Below are 26,204 nucleotides of genomic sequence, written 5' to 3'. Positions count from 1 at the left end.
CCTGGAGACTCTTTCTGCTTATGTTAAAAGAATTCTTCCTAAAATCGACAAATCTCTCTGCCGCCATAAGTTTAGAATAGTCTTAGTTTTTTAATCTTACTTGGGAAGTTCAGCTGCTGTCGGTCTTTTTCATTTTTACTAATATTAATGCCAAGATACTTAATGCCCTGTTTAACTGGTATAACTTTCCATTGTGTCATACAGACACAGTATTTCACATTTTTTTGTGTTTAGTTTCAGGCCTGATGCAAGAGAAAACATTTCAACCATTTGCAATGCTTTCGGTAATTCTGACTTATTTTTAAGAAATAGTACAGTATCATTCGCTAACTGAGTAATTTTGATTTCTCTTTCAAAGATAGTTAAGCCATGAACATTGGGACTATTTATAAAATGCAAGGACAGTAGTTCTGCTACAATTACAAATAAAAAACATGAAATTGCACAACCTGTTGTATTTGAGATACCATGCGTGCCTGTGACGTGTGGTTACGCAACCTGTCAGTCACTGTCCTCGGTGTATTCTAGTTTCTTTCAAAGGCTGCTTTCAATTAGTTTGGGAGTATAGTTTTATTTCAATTGTTGGCTACTTAAAATATGAAAGTGAACAGCATGTTTCTTTTATCTGCTGTTCTCTAGTTAGTTAATACATGTCAGTAGCTTCATTCACAATTGCTTTCTATACCGACAAAAATCTACCTAGTGCTTACCGCAACAAGGGCAGGCTTGGCTAACTCGATGCAGCCAAGTTAGTGCTAACAACATGTTAACCGAGCCATTTTCATCATTTAAAATTGCTCTGTATCAGCGAACATCTAGCCAGCGTTTACTACAGCACAAAACTCTGCTTGCCTCCATTGATCACGTTATATCAGAGGCTAGTACTGGCAGTAACTATATTTAAAATGAGTTAAAATACAGCTATTTTAACACTTATTTTTTGTATCATTTTCATTCTTAAAAGATTTTAGTCACATTTATTGGTTAAATGAAAACAAAGATTTTTTAATTCGGCTCAGCTAACACGTAATACTATCCTCTGGCTACGAGTTGTAAGATATGAGATTCAACTCTACGAGTTCGCCAAGCTGAATTCAGTTATTATAACATATATTTCTCACCTCATTTTAATTCTTAGAAGGATTTTAATAACATTTATTAGTGAAATGAGAAAACAAAAAAATTTATTGTGAGCTTTGCCCGTCTCGTCTGCCATCTGCCATCAGCAATGAATGGTGGGATGTTAGGTCCATTCTCGTTGGGCAAGGATGCATCGGATGCAGGCCTAAGGGTATATAAAGTTGAGGCCAAAAATTTTCATACACTTAGGCTAAAGATATTCAAACTCAGTTTTTCACAACTTTGTGCATTTCATGTTACTATACATTTCTTTTGGCAAGTCAATTAGGGCATCTATTGTTCACATCAGAGGTAATTTTAAAACAATCGATTAATGACAGATTTATTTCAGCTTTAATTCACAATATCAGAATTCCAGTGGGTCAAAAGTTTACATACACCAAGTTGACTGTCTCTATAAACAGTCTGGAGGATTCCAGAAATTGATGTAATAACTTTTCAAAAGCTTCTGATTGGCCAATTGTCATAATTAGGAGTTCATTGGGGGTTAATTGGTACCTGTGGCTGTATTTAAGGGCCTACCTTTAGAGCCACTGCCTTTTTGCTCTTGATACCATTGGAAAATCCGAGCAACTCAGCTAAGACCTCAGAAAAAGCATAGTGGACCTCCACAAGTCCGGTTCCTCCTTAGGAGCAATTTCCAAACAACTGAGAGTACCACGAGCATCTGTACAAACAATTGTATGCAAATATAAGAATATTGGGACCATACAGACACTGCATCGTTCAGGAAGGAGGCACAAATTAACTCCCAGGGCTGAACGAACTTGGTCCAAAAGGTTCAACTTGATAGGTTTGAACAATTCTGTGTCTCAACTTCATTCTGAATACACATTCCCACATTCACACTCAGGGGCGGATTTAGTCATTTTGGGGCATAAGGCAAACACAGGCATGGGGCCCTCCACATCCCTTGTTCTCCCCCTTTTTCAATCCTTACTTGTAACTTCTTCTCTTCACCAGTCTTCACACAGCAATGATGTCCAGATATCTGGAATTGCATTTGTAAAAAAACACAACAAAACTTATTCAGTTTAACCCATTAAGACCGGATGCAGCATTTGTGTGTATATCCGTTTAAGACCGGGTACAACATTTGCATGCTTCTCCCTTTAGAGCCGGATGGAACATGAGCGCGTTTTAGATGCTGTCATCATTTTCAAGACAGGTGACCGATGAAATGCATCGTGATTCGCTGAAATACACGTTGGGAAGGCGATTATACATCAATGCAGCGAGAGCGCAGAGTAATTTTTAAAAGCTTATGCCCTCTGGTGGTGAAGAATGGAATCATCTAAGTACTGACACTACAGACAGAAAATGCAGTGTGCCCGAAGTTAACAGTGAACACAACAGTGAGCCCGTTTCTGTTACAAGCGTGTGAACAAACTGTGATATAGTTATTGCACTACCACTGCCAGTTTGTTTGTTTTATTGAAAGTATGGCTAGAAACAACAAGCACAATTGTCAACATTTTCAGTTTTATTGATTTTTTAAAAAATGTTAATGAACATTAGAGCAAAGGCAATAATTTCCTATTAAAGCCAAAAGTTTAGGCCCTCAAATGGTTTTTATTTCATGTTTATATCTGCTACAGAGGCTGAGAAATAAAGGTTTTAGTTAACGTTGGCAATTCTGTCAAGTTTTTCAGAAAACCCTCAGGTTTTAGGAGGTTGTTTACAACAATGCCTTAGGTTTTAGAATGTTTTTTTAGAGGGCACCTGAGGTCTAAATGGGTTAACAAATGCACCCACTGTAAAATCTTATTTTTATAAACAATATGATCTCTGTACGATAAGATTGTACTTTATTGTCCATTCACATGGCAGATCTGTCATTGGTTGTCATCATTTACCTTGGTTTTCCCGCAAGTTCTCTGATAGAAGTTGTTTATGGTCTTCTGTCTTCTATTTTGCATTACTGAAGTGAGAAGATAAAACACAAGACAATAATAGGTAAATTATGGAGACACAAAAATAATAAACATAATATACTGTTAAAAATGTTTACCTTTGTCTTTGTCCCTGTCTTTCTCTTCCTCTCCCTTGAATGTATTTTTTTATTTATTTACTACATTGGTTGAGTTTGTCTTGTTTTCTCTCCCTAATCAACTCAGCTTTAGTGCGTGGGGAACATATGAAGGGAATCTTGGGCTGTATTGTTGCGTCAAGAGTAATCTGAACAGTGATGGATCTCTTTCATGGATTCTCAGAAGTTGTGTTACGTCATATGCTATGAGGCTATATTGTGTATGGCTGGGAGGCACAGTTTAGATGGCCATACTAATATTTGACCTTGCCAGCCTTGGCCTCAGCAAACCTTGCTATGACTAATTCCATATCTAGTGACTTCCTGACTTGATGCTCGGTGGAGAGAACAGCAAGTGCAGACAGCCTGTTCTGTAACATAGTTGACCTGAGGTATGTTTTAATGAGTTTCAGTGATGAGAAACTTCTCTCACCTGAAGCTACTGTCACAGGGAGAGTGAGAAGAAGTCTGAGAGCTATAATCAGACTTGGATATATGCCAAGGATATTCTCCTTATTAGAGCCCGACCGATGCCAGATTTTTGGGTCCGATGCCGATCCCGATTTTGGAGAGTCCTAGCCCACCGATTACCGATGTTTTGACTGATATTTTGTCAAAAAGTGCAACATTTTCAAATCAATTTGAAAAACTTATATTTTATTAAAGTTTCTATATTTAAGAACATTTAACTTATAAGCAAACAAATAAAAATAAACACACAAATAACTTTTTAGATAAAAAAGTAAAAGATGACATTAAATTAAATATATATATAAACACCATCTTTAAGTGTGTGAAATCAAAATAACTCCACACCTTGCTTTTACTCCTTTCTTTTCCAGCCATCTATAAAAAATTAATTTAAAAAAATCCGTTTTCCAGTTTCAAACATGTATTTTTATGAATATTATTATTATTGTTGTTGTTGTTATTAATTTGTTATTATTATTTCTTAGTATCTATTCTCAGTACATTAATTATATTTTCTTATTTTATTCCTACTACATGATCTCAAAGAGTAAGACTATCTAGCGAGCTTCCCTGTCCATAAGAATTAGGCGGTGAAAATAACTACAGTGCGCTCTGACGCGTGACTAGATGACACACTCGCTCGCAATAACGCATTAGCTATTGACACAGCCTCATTATTTCTTATTATATATTCTCAGTAAGTTAAATGAATTATATTTTCCTATTTTATATCTGCTACATGATCTCAAAGAGTAAGACATTATCTAGGGGAGCTAAAGAGTGAATCAAGTGTAACGTTAGATGAAATTAAATTGACTGGATGAAATACGTGAAAAAACTACAATGCGCTTTCGTGCAGGTTACCCGCGCTAACTGTTGGTTGATTCACTTCTCCAACAGCAATCCTCCTCTCATGTTATCACAACAAAGCTAGATAACATGGCTTAAAATGATCCATGTTAGAAGTGTTTTATCTGCGTTTTTACTGTCTGGTTAGCTTGCTACGATGACGCGTGACTAGATGACACACTCGCTTGCAATCACGCGTTGGCTATTTACACAGCATCATACAGTAGCTAATATCATTATCTCAGATAAAAAAACAAATGTGTAATACATTCAATCACCATTTTATTTTGCCTGGTTATTTATTTGAGAATACAGCGATGTCCTCTGGAAATGTAGATCCTACACTGCTTATGTGCTCACTGCCACTTCATAAAGGCTTGCTAGCCAGCTAGCTTGCTAAAGTGAACCAAACCTAGCTCGCTCGCTTGATAATGAGGATTGATAAACATAGTGGTAGTATAAACGCATTTAATTAAAAACTTTCACTAAATATACGTCTTATTAGAGAAGTACCGAATCAGCTGCTGCAGTTCACACTTGTATTAGAGCTTCCTCTACTGGATAATTCTAGTAAATAGCAATTACAACGTTCGAACAGGCAAGTACAGATAAATAATCATTGTTTTTTTGTTTATTATACTTATTAAAACGTCGGTGCACATTGGCGGCATAACTGCCGATCCCGATGTCGTCAAAAAAGTCAAATAATGGCCAATATATCGGCCACACCGATATATCGATCGGGCTCTACTCCTTATATATATAATTAAGCATCTCAGATGGTGATGAGATATATGTGGGGAAGGATCTAACTGCACCCTTTATCTCAAGCTTCATGTCCTCTGCATCAATATCATCCATTCTCTGCTCCAATCTGTGGCAGCATTCATCCAGCTTCCCTCCCTTGTCAGTGCTTCTCATTATGTCAATGGAGTAGAGAAATCCATACAGCTCATAGAAGGTTTCCATGTGTGAAAATCTCTCCTCTAATGTGACATGGGCTGTATCTATAAGAGGCGGGAAAAACTCTCTTCTGAAGAGCTCTTCTGCAGTTGACTGAGTTTGTTCTCTTCCTTCATATTCAAACTGTCTAGCTGTTCTTCTCTGACACACCTCTGGCCAGCTCATCTCTACCTCAAGCCTCACTGCTATCTCCCTGGCATCTGTTTTGGCAGAGTTCAATCCATGATCTCAAAATTCCTGAAGGAATTCTGTCCTGATTTCTTTCCTCACTATCTCGACTCAAACTTTGGGGCTCTGCAGGATCTTGCTTACTTTATTTATCTGGAACAACACATTGTACCACACAATGGTACTTACCACAAAAGGCCATCTCTGCATCTCCTGGCAGATGCTTCCAGCTGTTGAGACAACATCTGCATCCCGTTTCTCTGTGGCGTACTCCTTTAGAGCAGTCAATGCCTTCACGATTTCAGGCAGCTGGTAGCAAACAGCTTTAACAGCTTCATCCCGCACTCCCACCTGGTTGTTGACAATGCCTTCAGTGTAAAGTTCTTGACATGTCCTGTGAGAATGGTTCAGCGGTGAACTGAGGAGCTGAATAGAGTGTAAAGTCGCTGCAACAGACCAAATAAGCTGATAGATGTCACAGATGACTTGGCTGCATCACCAACAACAAGGTTCAGTGTGTGACTTCCACAAGGAACACATGACGCCTTGCTGTTTAGTTCCAGCACTCTCTTTTGGGCCCCCATCTTTTTACCCTGCATGTTACTCCCATTATCATACGACTGGCCTCGACAGTTGGAAAGATCCAAACCTAGTGTTTCTAGGTGCCCTAAAAATGACTCACAAGCCTTTTTCTGTTGTGTCATGTGCCTGAAGAAAACCAACAAAGTGCTCATGAATGGAGACACCTTTTGAGGTCCCACAATTTACAATTCGTAGCACCAGTGATAGCTGCTCATTGTGACAGGTCTGGGGTGCAGTCCATGATTACTGCACAATATTTGGCTATCTTTAGTCTCTCTACAATTGCATCAGTTGTACACTTTGCCACAAGGTAAATTAGTTCATTTTGAATATGCTTGCTTAAATAAGTGTCACTTAGCTCTTTTGCCTGAATTCTCCTCAAATGCTCTTGCATGACTGGGTCAAACTGAGCCATCAGTTCTACTTGCCCAAGGAAATTTCCATTGCCAGACTCAAACAACCTGTCTGAGTGGCCACGAAATGCAAGATTACGCTCTGCCAGATGGTTCACAATTGCAATTAATCTTCTTAAAATCTCTTTCCAGCGGTTTACTTCAAGAGCAATTAGATCTTGGTTCACCTGATCTATAGCTGTGTTTGTTTGTAGTTTCTGTGATAGATTGCGCCAGGTATCCATGTTTGTGATGTGTTCAGCAGACTTCTCATGCTGTCTCAAGTGGGCTGAAAGATTTTTCCAGTTATTGAAAAGAGCTGAGTGCTCTTTTCTCGGTTTCCAAACAGGCGGCAAAAAAAGCACATAACACAGTCATTTTTTTCACTGTACACGAGCCAGGACCTGCTTACCTTTTCACCATTATTCATTTGCACGTAATAGTTACTGCTTGTAAATCTGCGCCCCTCTTGATTTTTTGGAAAAATTCAGTCCTCGACCTGAACTGGTCCTCTCTGCATTATTGAGCAGTGCTCTTTGTCTGACAGCTGTTTCGGCCAGAGTGCTGGGTCATCTTCAAGTGTAACACATTGGTTAGTAGGTTGACTGCTACTTACTAGCTGTTGATTATTATCTGTATCTCCATCTTCGTCAGTTCCGTTACCTTCTCCAGTCGAAGTCGAAGGGTCCTGTAAGGTTGTCTTGCAGCATGTAGCCGCAGCATCGCTTGAGCAACCTGGGCTGACACTGCCGGCAGCAACGGGTAGCTCCTCTTCGCTACTAGTATTAGCAATGCTAACACTAGTGCTAGCGCAAGCAGCGGCTTCTTGCTGCTCTTTAGTAATGTTAGTGTCGTCAGTAGTCGCTGTGAAAAAGGTTGTTACCTTTGGCAGTTTTGCTACAAACTTTCTACTTTCCTCCCGCTTCCTCCTTTTTTCAGCACCGCTGGGGTAGCTTCGCTTCATTTTTTATCAGTCTACACGAGTTGGCTACTGTCATCCTGAATCATTTTCGCAGATGCGTAAGATCATGGAATAGTCCAACGTAGTGGGGACTGAGGCGGGGCCCCTGAGACACTCATGAATTATGCATTCTGATGCCATTTTAGCATATGGATTTTAGACATAATTAATTAGCGAAAAGTTAAAATTTTCTTAACCATAAGTTTATGAGCTGTTTTATGGGGCCGTTGGTAGCTTGGGGCCTAAGGCAATTGCCGATCTTTGCCTTAACGGTAAAGTCCATCCCTGCTCACACTCTGTAACTGCTTCTCATTGTTAGAGACAAATGGTCACAAATAAAGTTCAATCATAGTTTGTAAGGATATACAATAGCCACAGATCAAAGGGGTGTCACCGGCAGCAGACCATTTGGGTGCCTCCGGGAAGTCTGGTGCAATGTATATTCCTTCCTGGGAAGGATCACACTAGGTAATCACCACACCTCTCAACAGAATACTTAAAACTTCACTTGTGGCTGTCTCGTTGAGATTCGTACGGAATGCTTGTCTTGGCACCGTGGCGAGTCTCCCTTTGCGCATCGAAATAAAACCTTTTCAGTTGGAAAGTCGTCCTCAGTGTATTACTTCACCCTTCCCGACTTGGTTCTACACGGGAGAAGATTCCCAACAAACTGAACCCCAAGACAACAACAAAGGAACTGGTGAAGGAGTTGGAGGCATCAGGTACCAAAGGATCTACATCCACCATTAAGGGAATCCTACATCGCCATGGCCTGAAAGGTTGTCTCGCAAGGAAGGAGCGCCTACTCCAAGACCAGCATAAAAAAGCCAAAATGAAGTTTGAAGGTGATCAGGATGATGAAGATCTAGCCTTTTGAAGGAGTGTTCTCTGGTCAGATGAAACAAAAATTGAACTGTTTGGCCATAATTATCAGCACTATGGAGTATGGAGGAAAAAGAGTGAGGCTTTTAATCAGAAGAACACCATCCCAACTGTGAAGCATGGGGGTGGCAGCATCATTTTGGGGTGTTTTGCTGCAAAAGGGACTGATGCACTTCAGAAAATAGATGGCATCATGAAGAAGGAGGATTATCTAGAAATACTGAAGCACCACCTCAAGATATAAGCTAGAAAGTTAGAACTTGGTCATAACTGGGTCTTCCAACAGGACAGTGATCTTAAGCATACCTCCAAAGTTGTAACAAAATGGCTTAAAGACAACAAAGTGAAAGTATTGGAGTGGCCATCAGAAAGCCCTGACCTGAATCTCATAGAAAATTTGTGGACTGAACTGAAAAAGCGTGTCCGAGCAAGGAGACCCACAAGCCTGACTGAGTTACACCAGTTCTGTCAGGAGGAATAGGCAAAAATTCCAGCTAAGTATTGTGAGAAGCCCGTGGAAGGCTACCCAAAGCGTTTGATTCAAGCTAAGCAATTAAAAGGCAATGCCACCAAACACTAACAAAGTGTATGTAAACTTTTGACCCACTGAAAATCTGATATAGTACATAAAATAAATAAATCTGTCTCTTAGCTATTATTTTTAAATGACCTCTTATGGAAATGAAGTAGATACTCTAATTGACTTAACACGGGAAATGCATGGTAACATGAAATGTGTGGAGTTGTGAAAATTTGAGTTTGAATGTCTTTAACCTAGGTGTATGTAAACCTTTGGCCTCAACTGTAATGGCTGTTTCTCAATGTCTGTACTTGTGCGTACTTGCGGTCTTGTGAACTTGTGTGACATCATATTTAACAGCCCAAGTCCTGATCCAAAATCAAGAACGCATAGAAGAAAGAATGGTTAAAAATCCAAAAAGTGGTCTTGATTCCGCTCAAATATCGAGTCTGCATCCGATGCATCCTTGCCCAACGAGAACAGACCTAATATCCCAACATTCATTCTGCGATGGCAGACGAGATAGGCCAAGATCACAATTAATTTTTTCTCATTTCACTAATAAATGTGACTAAAATCCTTCTAAGAATGAAAATGATTTGAGAAATATGTTATAATAGCTGAATTTCAGCTCATTTTAACCATACAACATATAACTAAAAACGTTTAATTCGGCTCGGTGAACTCGTACAGTTGAATCTGTTACCTTAGAGACCAACTTGTAGCCAGAGGATAGTATTACGTGTTAGCCAAGTCAAATTTAACTTTCATAGGTTTCATTTAACCAATAAATGTGACTAAAATCTTTTAAGAGCAAAAATGAGGTGAAAAATAGGTGTTAAAATTGCTGTATTTTAACTCATTTTAAATATAGCTTCTGTGAATAAGTATCGGCTCATAGCCAGTACTAGCATCTGTTTTAATGTGGGGTGCATCAACACAGGCAATCAGAGTTGTGTGGTGTAGCAAACGCTGACTTGATGTTGTTAGCTGGTACAGAGAGCAATTTTAAATTATTGGAATGGCTCAGCTATCTTGTTGGCACTAGGTTGGCTGCATTGAGTTAGCCAAGCCTGCCCTTGTTGCGGTAAGCACTAGGTAGATTTTTGTCGGTATAGGAAGCAATTGTGAATGAAGCAACCAACATGTATTAACTAGTTAGAGAACAGCAGATGAAAGAGACATTTTGTTCACTTTAATATTTTAAGTAGTCTACAATTAAAGTTAGTCTACAATTGAAATAAAACTATACCCCCAAACCAATTTAAAGCAGCCTTTGAAAGAAACTAGAATACACCGAGGACAGTGACTGTTAGGTAGCGTAACCACACTTCACAAGCATGCATGGTATCTCAAATACATATTACAGAGTTCTCTGTCCTTGTGAGCTTGCAAGTGTGGTCTCCCACAAGAACAGACTTCACAAGATTGCAAGTCTGGAGTTTGCGTTCTTTCTATTGAGAAACACCTAGCATATAGAGACAGCGGCTGTTTCCCAAACCGCATATGCTTCGAGTGTGCATAGCGAGCATGCCTCCATCTTGAAGTGCAAGTCCAAACCGAAGTTTGGTAGTGCAGAGCTTTTATAAAGTACCCGGATGTGCACTCCGTTTGATCAAAATTTGTGCATCCGTGCATGCTCCGACAGGTAAAAATCCCATAATTCCTTTCCAGAAAACTGTCAAGAACAACAGTAATGGCGGATGACAGTAATCTAGTGCAGTCACTACCTCTCTTGGATTGGAAACTGAAATGGTCATGGGAAAATGGTACACAGTGAGGAGTTTGTATATAAATAAAGTGGTACAGTGTTAATGAATAACGCAATATGTAAAGTATGAGTTGTTTTTTTTTTAGTTTAAAGATATTGTAACTCTGACATGGACTGTGGGGGGTAGACACTCATGCCCACACCCACATGCAGGTCACGAGGACTAGTCATGGACTGTTGGGGGGGGGCAGCACCATGTGCACACACTGCAGACACACCCACACACATCCCACTACGGGGTCTATATCCCAGTTGTCCGGGGGGTGGGATTATTAATTGGGGGAGAGAGATGTCATGTCACTGTTCTGTGTTTATTTGATTGGGGGGAAGATATGTCTACGGGAAGATACACCCTACCCTACAAACACACTACGTAATGACAACGTTACACTTTGGTCGTAATTTGGTAAGTCGCAACATTACCAACAGGTGACGTTATGACAACATTGCTCTATGGTCGCAAAATAACCAGTCCTCATGGAGACTGTTCTGCAACGTTGCAGTAACGTTATAGAATTACGTAAATACAATGTAATTTAATAACGTAACAATTACGTTATATCACAGTCCTCATCCTTACTTAATTTGAAACGTTACTGGTAGGTTGTCAGAACGGTTGTAAATGACGTATTGGCTTACAGTAAAATATCTGTCTATCTGTCTGCGCGTTTACGCTTGGACCGTTAACACGTTATATCCAATGCAGGGTTTATTATTATTATTATTATTATTATTATTTATATTTTATTTATTTATTTATTTATTCATTTATTTAAATATAGGATATGATGGATATGCAGGTATAGGGTTCTAGGGTGGCTGACATGGATAGGGATTTTATAGTAGGACTCGGTGTAAAGCATGGAGGATAAAAAATAGCTTAGGGTGAAGGGATTTTTGAGTGTAAATCTATTGTCTGATACACACTCCGGAGCAGAAGGTGGCAGTAATTCACCAATAAGCTGTGTACCATCCGCTGTAAAACAAGAAGAAGACGGTATATCCAATCACATGCGCATGTTGCTGTGACGTGCTCTTGGAAGAAGGTCGTTGTGATTTCAAATTCTCCGTGGGAAAATCTTGGTTTGACGGATGCCAACCGCCGTAAAAGCTAACAAGAAGAACTGAATGCACTGGAGACCTTTTCAGTTAGTAGTATTTGCAATGTAATGATGGCGTCCTACTTTCAACATGCATGTTTGCAGTTCTAGCTTAATGTTGCTAATGCTTTAAGTTAGTAGGTGAAATGGCGTCTGTTCAGACCTGGCGTCTCTTTGGTACTAATTTGAGTTAGTGTTCTGTCAGATATCATATTTGCTACTTTGAGTATTTAACGCTAATAGCCCAGTGCAAATGTAATGTAAGACCAGCTAACATTACCTAGCTGATCTCGGCGATGGCCTGTTTAGTTAGCTAACAATTGAGCTAATTCGACATGTATAAACGGCTGTCCGTAAAGCACCTTTGTTCATGTCCTTTTAGCTAGCATTGTTGCCAGCGCCTCTTTTTAAAGCTAACGTATGTGGCACTCTTTTGAAAGCTGTAATTCACCTTGTCCACGTCCTAATGAGATATCAACATGTTAGTTAAAATATGCATCATAAATATGATATAAAATAGTTGTGTGGTCTTCATTTGGTTTTTGGTGTTTGACAAACTGGAGCTAGCAAGCCTTTTCAAGCTAGCATTGTTGGCGCCTTTTTTGAAAGCTATTTTTGCGCTCTTTTGAAAGCATTTAGCTAAACATTATTTCCATTAGAAATACAAAAACTCAACTTTTTTTGGTCAAAATCCTCTAGCATTATTTCTCTATACCTGGTGTAATCGTGGCCTTAAAAAAAATAATAAAAATAAAAAATTGGCTTTGGCTTCGCGCCAGTGCATTGTGTAATCAATATTAATCAAGAGTATTTCTCTGTATTTTCACCAAATACTGACTTAAATTGATTTTCTTTTGCAGAGTTCTCTACATTTGGCCCAACAGCTCAAATGGAAACTAGAGCACAAGATCAGAATGAAGGTAGTTATGGATATTATATGGAAACAGCTCTTTGCTCATTGACAATTACGATTTTAGCCAGCTACGTGTGTTACTCAATGTATTTTTCTTACTTGGTCCAATTTCATATCCTTTCAGCTCCCACACATGGCCTTATGACTGTTGCCCCAGTGAAGAACCCGAGGTCCAGCCTTCCCCACTCAAGACATGCCTGAGACAAGAGTGACTGTATTCCAAGTTGATCCAAGGTGATCCTAACTTAAATGTAGTTCACCGCTTGAAAAAGACAAAAATACTCAACACTATTAATGTTGAAATCATTGGTCTATGGTTATTGCTGTCCTGAAACTACCCTTTGCCCTTTTTATGTTTTTGTATCCAGTTTTGTATGTTTGTCTCATCTTCTGTACCATTATTATGCTTGCAAATATTGCCTATCTAGAAATGTAACTTGAACCTGATCTCAATGGTATTCTATACAATGACAATAAAGGCTTTCTATTCTATTTGGGCTTGATATGTGTACATTGTTTATTGCTGCACTTAAAGTATCTTAAATTTTGAAGATATGAATTACAGAAGCAATGGCATTTCATTGGTAGGATAGAATGGAGATCAAAATTACAACACCATGATATACCTTTTTTTAACACACAAAATCAAAATGTATGGTCAGGGTTTAGTAAGTAAGTGACCAATCCGCAACGTTGTGGAAAGGTAAATAATGTAATAAAGAAGTTTAAACAACGTGTCAGCGACGTAAATCTATAACGTTACGACGGATGACTGCCTGGCGACGTAATCACAACGTCGGGATAAGGTTATTCTATTACATTGTCAAACGTAAAGTTGTAAGGACGTAGCTATTACGTATCCACAATGTTGTTTTGCGACGTCGCAGCGACGGGGCGCTGGTCTTACATTTTTACGGTAATACTACGTAAATTGAGACATAACGCGGACGTTACGAGACCAATAGAAGACGTTAATAGTACGTCGCCACGTCCACATTTTGTTAGTAGGGTAGGGACTTATTAGCCGTAGAGTTTAGGGGTGGGATTAGACTTGGATGTTTGTGGTGTTGCAATCAACCATGAGGACAGTTCCCGCATGTACCGCTAGGACTACCGCTACGCTGGTTCTACGGCGAGCTAGATAGTTACGAGCTAAATAAATGTGGTGTTTCTGGGGACAGCCACCCCATTTTTGTTGTTTTGTGTGTTATCTTCCAACCCCGCAGGTTAGCTGCCGTGTTAGACAATAAACGGTGCTGTTCAGCCAAAACGGAATGCTCATCTCCATCTCCATCCTTCCTGCTACCGGCCCCGGTGCTACAATATGTAATTTTAACGAGTGTAGCTATATTGACTACAACGGTGCTGATCATCGGGTCCCGTTTTGAATTATAAACTGCTGTCTTATTCTCGCCACTGCCCATCTTCTTTCAATTTAAATACACCCCCCGCCTAAGGAGTAGCCACCACAAACATGACAGGCTCCATATCTGTTGCCAACTGCATACTCAGTTGTTCGCACACAGTTGGTATACAGCGAGAAAATAATTAAAACACAGTTAACAATGAAAATGGCAACTTTTAGTATGGGGTTGATTTCACTATACAACTGCAATTAATATTTTCCAAGCTATCATTGCCTTCCACTGCTCTTCTAACAGCAAAAAGGAGAATTCAATTTAAGTGGCTAGCTCGCAAAAAAGTTTCTGATATTACTGGTTAGTCTATATCAGAATTTTTCAGTAATATAGCCCATAGAATGAGAGCACCTATCGACCGGGTTCGTTCGATAGACAGGAAAACGTAAACAGATTTGCAACTGTAGTCTATATAAAATAGGTGAAATATAGGCAACAGCCTGCACCTATTTATGTAGAAAAAAACGTCCATGTTATCCTCCGGAGGTAATTTTTTCAGAACTTTCGCGATTTTTTTTCTGTGCCGGCAAATATGTCAGAGGTCGCCCAGTGCTAGCTTTAGTTGCTAAGGGGACGTGTATCCACCACCCTATAGAGATTGATGAAACTTGTCTTTACTTGAGATCATATTGTAGAAGTGTCCCGTCATGTGTATTTTAGATTAATATGAAAAAGGCTGGTCCCCACTAGCATTTCTAGCGATCCGTTACATACTCACAGTTGTAACCCAAGTAGCAAGCAAAATAGCCATTAGGGAAACAGTTGGAAACTGTGAAGCGACATTAGCGCAATGCCCCTTGTGGTCGGCACGCCGGCATGTCTAGATTGTTCAACTCAGACATGCATTGCTCCTGCAACCAAAGTATTTGTTAACAAGCACGAAACCGTCCAGACCAACGGCACACCTGTACAAAGTGTCAAGAGTAAAACCTGGCTAACTATATAGCTAGGTAGCTATGGCATATCCTCACCTCTGTAACGTTATTTGTTGTCCTCCGTGTGTCCATACATCTGTATCGGTGGTAGCCTACGCGCTAACTAGGTTAACTAAAGTAGACGAAACGCTAACATACGTTAGGCGAGAAATCTGCGCTTAAAAATGTCGTGCCGTACCACCTGTGCATGCGTCCTACTAAACGAAGCACCACCTGCACATGCGTCCCACAAAATCTCCCTCAAATGTCGTCCTTGAGGACGTGACCACAATTTGCCATGCGTAGCCCACGGCGGTATGTCCTGCCTGCGAGCTGTGGGAAAAATAGAAACGCTTTGTTTTAGTTTCATTAGTAGACGATACAGGACAATTATGCCGAATACGGAGTTTCGCAGCGCCACCATTATCGCTCTTGGTCGTTCATTTAACACGCACCCCCTCCCTGCAGTCTCACCTGCAACTACACCCCCCACCCATGACATAATGGATATTGTCTATCTGGGCATTCATAAAAATATTATTTCACCACTATTCCGTCATAGCAACAAGATAAACCCGGCAATAGCCGGTTTTACGCGTAGACATGTCCCTTTTACGACTGAGTGGTCATATTGTCTTGGACAATCCGTTTGTGAAATATACGCGCATTTGTGATGCCTGGGTAGGCCTACCTTCCAAAATAGCTGTGAGTAATACCACACCTGTTGTTTACGGCATTATCACCCTTTTTAGTACAGTCTGGCTCGAATGACAATTCATTTATTCAGTACGTGAGAGTATAAGCTTTCTAACGATGTATAACATGTCTAATTTTGCTGTTGGAATAGCGTTTTATAGCTCAGCCTAACCGAAAATTTTCTTATCATCGCATCCACTTACGCATTCACTCTGAGGTAGTAGCAGTAAAAGACGCTTCACCTAACAAATCGTTGTGAACGATGTTTCGTAATTTCTTGGAAAATACTATTGTTATTGAGGACTTCTGAGCATAGCTAAGCCATATGTTTACTGATAGACCTAGCTGACATCGTTTCCTGGAGCAAAACAGAAGCGGATAGAACAGTATCATTGATTTACTGTCTCTGTCTCCATCTACTGAACACATAAGATTTCATCATTGCTATGTAAGTATTAGTCCTACTGCTCAAAATATTTCGGTTATAATATACGTTATTTTTTTAATTGAGTGTCTTTACATAGGTTAGTGGTATTACATAATGTGGATATTTCACACTGTAATGTAAGCATTAGTTAGTAGTGTAATAGTTTTTGTGAAGCATGCAACAGTGATGACATGAGAGTTGGAACATAGCCAAAACGTGGTGGACGGTTGAAAATTGTTTTGATGTCGTCCCATCCCCATACAAGAAAACACACGAGAGTACAGAGTATAGAAATACATACAAGAGTTGATTATTACACATTTAGGTACTGTACACTTTGTGTGACAATATTTTTTACATTATTTTTAAATCTGATATCAATGTTTGATCTTAAACCTTCATAAGGGGCGCATTTGTATGCTTTACAGTGGACAAAAAGCATTATATTCCTTTTTGGAGAGATTTTGGATGTTTCTGGACCCCTAGCTATTTTAGACCACTGTACTGACAGAAAGCTTGTAATTACCACTTGAAAATGATGCAACAGTGAGTTTCCTGAGGAAAAACAGTTGATTTGTAGCGAAATAGCCTACGTGAATTTGTTGTGATTTACAGCAATGCATAATTTAGACATTTTGGGTAGATTTGGAGATGCTGGGTACACTGCTTAGTTTTTGCTTCATGCATCTTTAGTAGTTCTACATATCCACCCTTAGATTTTATGAACATGTGGTCAAGATGTTTTTGATCCAGCATGTGTATAGTTTAACCTGCTGTATATATGCAATCTCCCAGTATTTCATTGCAAACTAAAAAAGTGAAAATTCATTTTTGATGTTTTGTCTAGACAATTGCATTTGTGGCACTTAATTTCTTCCAAAATTATAAATATAAACTTATCTGCATTAGTATTGTAAATTGTACAAATGTCTTGCTTCATTTAAGCCATTTTTCAAGTCTCTGTGGTGTTCACATCTGGAGTTATAAAGCTTTAAATAGGGTACCCCCTAAATGGGCAAGGATTGGTCAGATTTGGCATGTGCGCTAAGGGGTTAAATAATAATGATAATAATGATAGACTGGTAAGGTTTTAAGATGCTACAGCTCTCTCACTTCTTCAACAGGTAACAGCTGAACGACTGCTGAAGCAATCTAAGTTTATTCATAAACTTTACATTCTAGTTTACTCTGCATTTGCTCGTATTAAGTATTGGTTGCTAAAAGTTTGTAGTATTAGTTCATTTGAATGCTAGATGTTAGTTAACTCATGAAAATGTGTTCAGTCTGGCTGTTACAGAAAGCTATGCTTTCAATCAGGTTGCTTCAGCACAATACTTTGCTAGCAGGCTGAGAAAATTCCCAGAACATTTACATGAAGGCAGTTAGAAAACACAAATGTGAACAAATGTTATGTAAAATATTTTAAATAATTGATTGTAGCCTAGGAGGGTCTAAATGGAAGCTGGGCTACTTTTTTGATTGTAGGTGTTTTTTTAAATAATTGGAAATTAGATGGAAAACCTAGGCTTGGTGATAAGCAATAAGCTTTCAACTGACACAAACATTTTTTACTTTAAGTGAATTTCAAATATAGCTGCAAGCAATGGGGCCCAAGAAGCACCAGCCAACAGTAGACAACCACTAGGCCTCTATGATGGTGGACACGACCTTTCTGCATGTATGTTCCAACTGAGATTTTGAACCATGCCATCAACTTAGGAACCTGTCTGATGCAGCAGTGAATTTTTGAATATTCATATTTGGATCTCTATAGTGCCATCATGTGGTTGGATGGGGCTAAGCCTTCAGGGATAGTGTAAATGCCCATATCGAGTTTCATAATTGATGTGAAATGGTTGTGGAATTATTAGAATTTTTGTGATAAGCCACACTCACTGCAGATTCATTGCATCATTCAATTTTGTAGGAGCAGTAGCATTTTAACTGTTTTCAGAAGTCAAGTCAAGTCACTTTTATTTGCACATTTAAAAACAACAGGAGTTGGGCCAAAGTGCTTTCCAGTCACTACAATACAACACAACAAACCACAACAAAATTACAACACAATACAATTTATTTATTTATTTATTTATTTATTAACCTTTATTTAACCGGGAAAAGTCTCACTGAGATTAAAAATCTCTTTTACAAGAGCATCCTGGCCAAGACAGGCAGCAGCACAATTAACAGGGTTGCAGACATAACAACATATAACAATTTACAATAAATAAAAATTACAGAATCACAAAATACAGTATATTTGAAAACATTTAAAATATATTTTTTTAATATTTAGAAATATTTAAAACTATTTGAAATATTTAAATAATTATCAATATCCGTCATAAATCATCAACATCAGGGATCACACAGGGGCAATATAATTCATTCAAAACATCTGCAGCCTGATGTGCCTGCCTCCAAATCATTAAGAATTACTTTAAAAGCATCCAATGAGACCAGCTCCCGAAGATTCAGGTCATTTTGCAACTGATTCCAAGAAAAAGGAGCAGCATACTTAAACGCCCTTTTTCCCAATTCAGTACGGGCTTTAGGGACAGATAGCAGGAATAGGTCCTGAGAGCTAAGACAGTAACTTCCAACACTTTTCTGAAGGATGTAAATCCGTAGATAAGATGGAAGCAAACCAAGAATAGCCTTATAAATAAAAATATGCCAATGGCTGAGTCTACGGGTGGACAAAGCAGGCCATCCAACCCGAGCATACAAGGAACAATGGTGAGTAAGGGCTTTACAATTTGTAATAAACTGCAGTGCTCCGTGGTAGACATTATCCAATGCATGTAGGCATTGCGAAGGTGCATGCATGTATATAACATCGCCATAGTCCTGTCATGGTTCTGTGTTTTCCTGTCTGTGTTTCCCTTGTTGGGCCGCCAGATGGCGGCACTTCTGTTTTGTGTCCTGCTCCCCCCCTGTTAATTGTATGATTGTTTTCAATTGTCTCGTTATTCCATCATTGTTCCCACCTGTGTCTTGTTATCCCCTCCTTCTGGTTTGATTGTTTTTTGAGTTCACCTGTGTCTTGTTTATTTAAGTTCTATTTAAGTTCTTTGTTCCCTTGACTCGGGTGCTGGTTCCTTGTGTTTGTTCCCGACTTGTGTTTCAGACCGTATGTACCTGCCTGTGTTTTTGACCTGTTTGTGTTTGTTTGACTTACTTGTACTCTGCCTGCCTGTGTTCTGCCCTGCCTGTGTTTTTGAGTTCCTGTTGTTTTCTGTTTCATTAGATATTTTTTGAGTTTGTGTTTTTGCCCATCGTGGCCTTTTCTGTTCCCTGCTTGTTTGCCTGTCGTGTAAGTAAAGTCTTTGTTAATTTTCCCTTTTGAGTTTGTGTTTTTTTTCCCTCTGCGTTTGGGTCCCCCCTACCCGTACCGTGACAAGTCACGGTACACAAAAGTGGCAGCAACAAGTCTCCTTTTAGCCTCGAAGGAAAAGCAAGACTTGTTTCTAAAATAAAAACTCAATTTCAACTTCAGTTTTTTCACCAGTTGCTGAATGTGAGGCTTAAAAGAGAGAGAGTCATCAATTACAATTCCTAGATATTTGTACAGAGATACAGACTCAATCTCATTGCCCTGAAAAGTGGTGATGGATGGAAGGTTCAGTGGCTCTTTGCATTAGAAAACATCATGAGTTTTGTTTTTTCAGCATTCAAAACAAGTTTTAAATCACAAAGGGTGAGTTGTACAGTATTAAAAGCAAGTTGTAGCTGACATAGAGCCTGGATTGGTGTAGAAGCAGAGCAGTATATCACAGTATCATCGGCATAAAAGTGGAAATTTGCATTTGAAACATTTAGATCAAGCCTGTTTATGTATAAAATGAATAGGAGTGGTCCCAGGACCGATCCCTGGGGCACACTACGATACACTAAGGGAGCTAGAAGTGATACCTTCAGCCTGCACAAACTGAAATCTGCCTGACAATACGTGTATTAACAATACAACATAAATAAATAAATAAATAAATAAATAAAAAGAATAAGTATTAGGATAAAGTAGGATATAATACAAGTACAGGATAAAATCAATTTAACAAAGACTGAATAAGACCAACAACAGATTAAAAATGCAGTGAGAGGATGTTAAATAACTAAATAACTAAATAAATTAAGAGTGGAGAAAACTGTAGGACAACCTCAAACTGCACTTTAAAAGCAAGAGAAAAAAGGTGGGTCTTTAAATGTGATTTAAAATTATCAATGGTGTGACAGGACTTAATGTGGGATGGGAGATTGTTCCAGACCCTGGGGGCAGAAACAGAAAAAGCCCGATCCCCTTTTAGTTTTAAGACTTGAGTCGGGGACTGAGAGGAGTTGTTTTGCTGATGACCTAAGTGATCTGGGGGCAGAATATGGAGTCAGTAGATTGGTGATGTACTGTGAAACCAATCCATTTAGGGCTTTACAAACAAATAGTAAAATTTTTTAATCAATTCTATATTTCACCAGTAGCCAATGCAAAAGAGCCAGAGCCGAAGTAATACGTTGCCTTTTCTTTGTTCCAGTTAAAAGTCTAGCAGCTGCATTCCGGACCATTTGCAGTCGAGACAGAGTGGTCAACCCCATATATAGGGAATTACAATAATCCAGCCGAGAGGTGATAAAAGCATGGATAACTGTTTCCAGGTCCTTATGAGATAAAAACGGCTTAAGCTTGGCTATGGTTTTAAGCATATAAAACCTGCCCTTCACAACACTACTGACTTGTCTGTTAAAAAGACGTGTCCAAGAAGACACAAGATTTCTAACTACAATTTGCACATTTTTAGACAGGGGACCAAGCGCATTGCTTAGGCTAGTGACAGAGCTGGGAGGGCCAAATATAATTACTTCCGTTTTGTTATCATTTAGTTGAAGGAAGTTTCTCACCATCCAGAATTTAATGTCATCTAGACAGTTAAAGTTGCAAGCATTGTCAGGTGTAACTGGCAGGTAAAACTGTGTGTCATTCGCATAACAGTGATACACAATATTATGTTTCTCAAAAATAGAGCCAAGGGGAAGCATATAGAGTGAGAATAAAAGAGGCCCTAAAATAGAACCTTGGGGAATGCCACATTTAATGGACGCAGGGGATGAAGAACAGTTTCCTATTTTAACGGAAAAGGTTCTTTCTTTCAGGTAGGAGGTAAACCATTTTAACACTGAGCCCTGCAGACCAACTTCACCCTCCAGGAGTTTTAAGAGAATGCCATGGTCGATTGTATCAAATGCTGTGCTGAGGTCGAGCAGGACTAAGATGGCACAGGAACCGGAATCGACAGAGAGAAGGATATCATTATATACCTCTAAAACCAGACTGGAATTTGTCAAAATGTTGTTTGTGTTCAAGTAGGAGGATACCTGGGAGAAGACAACTTTTTCCAAAACCTTAGAAGTAAATGGTAGTTTGGAGATAGGCCTGTAGCTTTTATGGTCATTAGGGTCTAGGCTAGGTTTCTTTAGTAGGGGTTGCACAATAGCGTGTTTAAAACTGAAAGGGACGAATCCATTTGTTAAACTGCTATTAATTATAGCGAAAATAAGAGGGCAGATCGTGACAAAAACTTCCTTGAAAAGGAGGGACGGTATAATGTCTAAGGGACAGTAAGTGGGATTCATGTGTGATACCACCTCAGACAGCTGGGAGGACGACACAGGGTGAAACTGCTGGAGGCAGAAAATTCTAAATGATGGAAAATCCAATATGTTGGCCTTATAGTTATTTGAGGCAAATTTGTTTGTTGTTAGGTGGGACATCTGTTGTCATTGAAAACACTGGAAAATAGAGCCCAATGTTGCATGGCGCATTGGTGCAGTCAATGGCGCAGCCTGTGGCGGACTGGGCTTGTGATTGTTGGTATTTTCGGGACAGGAGGCTAGGAGCATACAGCCCAAACGTGAGGAGTGCCTGGAAACACAGTTGGCTTATACTGAATATATTATCAGTGGGTGTGGGGCAGCAGCTTTTATTAACAGAAAATCAAATTATCCCTTTCCATTCCATTCAAGAGCTGTGCGCTTTACGGTGGGGGGGAAGGGGGGGGGGGGAAGGGGGGGGGGGGGATTCCCATACTCTACCACTGCAATGAAAGAGAAGAATAACGATAAACTAATCAGATGTCTCTCATAAGATGTTTTTTTTTTTTACGGGAGAAGCAGAGCTGGGCTGTAACTTTCTTTCAATAATTTAGTTTGAATGAATCCCATATGGGCCAGTTTTAATTTCCCATTAAGCCTGCAGCTGAATAGCTTAAATGCTGTATGCCAAAACTAAGAAATAATGACAACAGTATCTTGCAGTTTTATTAAACAAAATAAAGCTAGGGGAGATCATACAATGCCTGTGATCCTGTTTACAGCAGTAAAATAATTCAGTTCTGCTTTAATGAAAGAACGAAAAATTATAACGCAGGAGTCCATCATTAATTCACAATAATTTCAAAACAATAGCTTACAAGCTTGAATATGCGGAATCAAAGACTTTCTTTATTTGGGTGTAATGTCCAGGGTTTGAGATTGCTATAGAGTCTAATGTTAGTGTACAGTATCTGAGTGTTACACTGTTATTACACATTGAATGATCTTAAGGTTTAACTATACAAAGGCAAAGCCTAGTCCATGTTGCTTTCTTTTGTTTTGTCTGGTAGTGTAAGGTTACTGTACTCACTGGCTCTAACCTATTGATGAGGAGTGGTTTACATATGTCGTCTCTTACAGATAGGAATGTTAATGAGTACAGGATACACGTCCACCTGTCCCTGTCTGTATAATAATCACAATAATATAATAGTGTTTATTACAATTTATAATTGTGATAAAAACTTGAAAGAAATATTAAGAAGACAATCAGTTGTCACTTCTGGGGAATGTAATGACAATTTGAATACTGTTACCTGGAGCTTTAAAGATTTACGCAGTTATTTTTCATTGCCTCTGTTATACAGTAACTGTCCCACACATACTTTGCAGTTGTAGCATCTGACTGTCGCCTAAAACTAAATGCGACATATTGTAGGAGACACATGTACGCTCTTTATAGTGTACTTTCACAGATTTTGATCACATTACTTCTATGTAATTAAGTAAAAATTCCCCTATATCTTCTTGACCATGAGTGGTAATGACATTCTGTGACCATCAGTAATTTTAAATAAGATTAACATGCCAACAAAACTTTTTTCTTTGCACAAATATTATTATTTTATGTAAAAAAAAATAGGCTACTGATTTTAAAATGTCCACCCGTGAGATACAGTACTTCTCAATTATGTTGGTATAAACTAATACATATAGGAATTTCTAATGATTGTTACTTGTTTCACTCAAATGCTAATTATTTCTACATTTTTGTTTTATGTTGATACTACATTTGTTACATATTACATTTATTAAGAGAGATTGTTGCAAAATATTACATTAATCATCAAGCTCTGTTTATCCATAATTTGTGCCAGTACTGTTACTATCATTTTAACTACAGTCACTTAACTGAAAATATTTTCCAAAATGCGTTTATTGTCATTCTTCTTATTACTGACGAGTGTAAGAAAAAGAACAAAACACAGGACCACAATGCAGTGTAAGAACAGCCATAAACAATTTAAAAATAGAAATAAATACAGGAATGAAAATGACAAAAAAGACAATGAACAATAAATGCTATTTTCCTTCTTCTGGAATTTATATCAAAGTCAAATTGGACAGTATACCCATGAAAACTCTTGATTGCCTTTTGAATTGACTGTGAAACATCTGTGCATTGCATGGTAAAGCCCAAAAATGACCAATCTGCTGGATGATGGCCTGTGCCATATGTCACAGACACAGTTTGGGCAGGCGGGTGATGAATGGTGCAAATGACAGAGTGGACTGACCCGAAAATTTTACAGAGCTGGCAAAATAGCCCTGTGCCATGCGATATGGGCTGACACACCCCCAGCAGCAGCTCCCCTCCCACTTTGATGCACAGCAAGTCACAAAATTACCAAACTGCTCAGGTGCGTCAAAATATGGCAAAAATTCCATATGACCAGTACAACAGCTCACAACACGCCATGTGCTGGTCCGAAAATAGACCCCATTGATTTTGGAAAATAGAGCCCTTAATTGCTATCCGTTGATACAGCTAGTATGAGTTCTGCATACTGGCAGAAAAATTATATAACCTTAACCTAAAAAGGCATAGTTAACTGGAAAATAAAATGACACTCAAGCAGTGCTAATGCGGTTTGTTTGAGCTCTCTAAATGGTGGGTCCTTTTTCCAAAACCATTACCTGACCACTAGCAGCCATACCCCGTAAAACCAGAAATAAGAAACCCCAATTTCTCCTCCCCATTTATAATCCTCCAAGTAGCAAATTATCTCCAGTTCTTTTTTGACATTTATACAGGAAGGAATCAAGGGACAATACCAGAATGCTAAAATACAAATACTGCATCACAGTTTTTTCAATTGCATGTTTCACTATGTTAGTCATCTCATTTAGACAACGCCTCAAAAACACACTATCTTTTGGAATTCCTTTTTGTTTACTGTTTGATAACCTTGTGGATCAATCATTAATCATAATCACCATGACAAAAGATTAAGAGCAGTTTCCTGTAGACACTATTGCATCACAGTACAGGCCATGTATGGGACAGTAGTTTATACAGGTTATCTGGGAATACCCCAGTTGTTATCTGAGAAAACATAACAAGGTCACAGTGACAAACAAGTGTTCCCTGGCGGAGAGCACTCTAAAATAATCTGTTGTCAAAAATAAATGACACTTAATAGTCTATTAGTTCACTTCAGTGCTGATCCGAATAAAGCATTTAATTTGGAAAAGTCTCTCAAAATGAAGGCTACAGACTACAGCAGAGTGAAAGCTCAATAAAATAAATGACCATGCCAAAGTAAAGCACACCAGACATATTACACAGTTGCAATGTCATGCTATTATCATTTTCAGTGCAGTCTATTCGGCAGGTGCAGCTATATGTGACTTGCACAGTAATCTTAAACTGAGGATAATCTGACCCCTGACTCTGAGATACAACTATATATATATTTTTTTCACTACAGCGCCTTCTGGTTTCTTGTAACACTTAAAGGTAGGCTACTCCCAACAGTGACTAGGGCAACATATGCAGTTTTATCTTTGAATTCTGGAACATTATACTAGGATTTTCTGGAAGATTTACAGCCTTGCACCTGTAATGCATGACTGGGTCTTCACAGCAGCGACAAATCGGTGTCAACAGTTGGACAGCAACAACGGAAAAAGAGCCCTCACACACATAAGGTTGCTAGTAGCCTATTATTTTTGAGACATTCAATCTTTTTATTTGTTTTAATATTCATTTGTTTCGTGAAATTAGCAATCTTTTTCAGCTCAGGAGAACAAGAATGACTTTCTTCAGTAGCCAATGCCTATGTCCTACATAATTTGCAAATGTGGGCCCTTTCTTTCTCAGACAAGCAACTGCATGAAATGCCAAGGAGTCCCTTTGAGAGCCCTTTAATCCACAGTACGCTTGACATATTACTGTGAACAAATTCCTATTAACATTGAAATGAATTTGTCCACACTTGGTTTGATTTGTCCACACTTAATGAATAGGAAGACAGATCGCAGATCTGTCAAAACAGGATATACTTGATGTGTTAGGACAGCGTTTCCCAACCGTTGTGCCGCGTCACTCTGGTGTGCCGTGTGAAAAATCCTTTTAAAAAATGTAATGTTCAAATGAATTTAAAAAACTTAAATGAACAAATCCCACTCACAAAAGCCAAAATAAACGTCATTAAAATGCATATCGCTTAATTAAAACCACAAAAGAACATTTAGGCCTACGTGCGTGCGTGGAGGGGGGCTGTAGTGTTTATTTTTTATGCTTTTGAGAGTGGTGTGCCATGAGATTCTGTAAATTTGGAAAGTGTGCCGCTGAAGGGAAAAGGTTGGGAGTAACTATTGATCTTAAACGGGCAAGGATCTTAATCAATTTAACGTGCAATA

Source organism: Anguilla anguilla, chromosome 3 (assembly GCF_013347855.1).
Source record: "Anguilla anguilla isolate fAngAng1 chromosome 3, fAngAng1.pri, whole genome shotgun sequence".
NCBI lineage: Eukaryota > Metazoa > Chordata > Actinopteri > Anguilliformes > Anguillidae > Anguilla > Anguilla anguilla.
The sequence above is the reverse complement of the archived record's forward strand: the minus strand, read 5'-3'. Positions refer to the sequence as shown.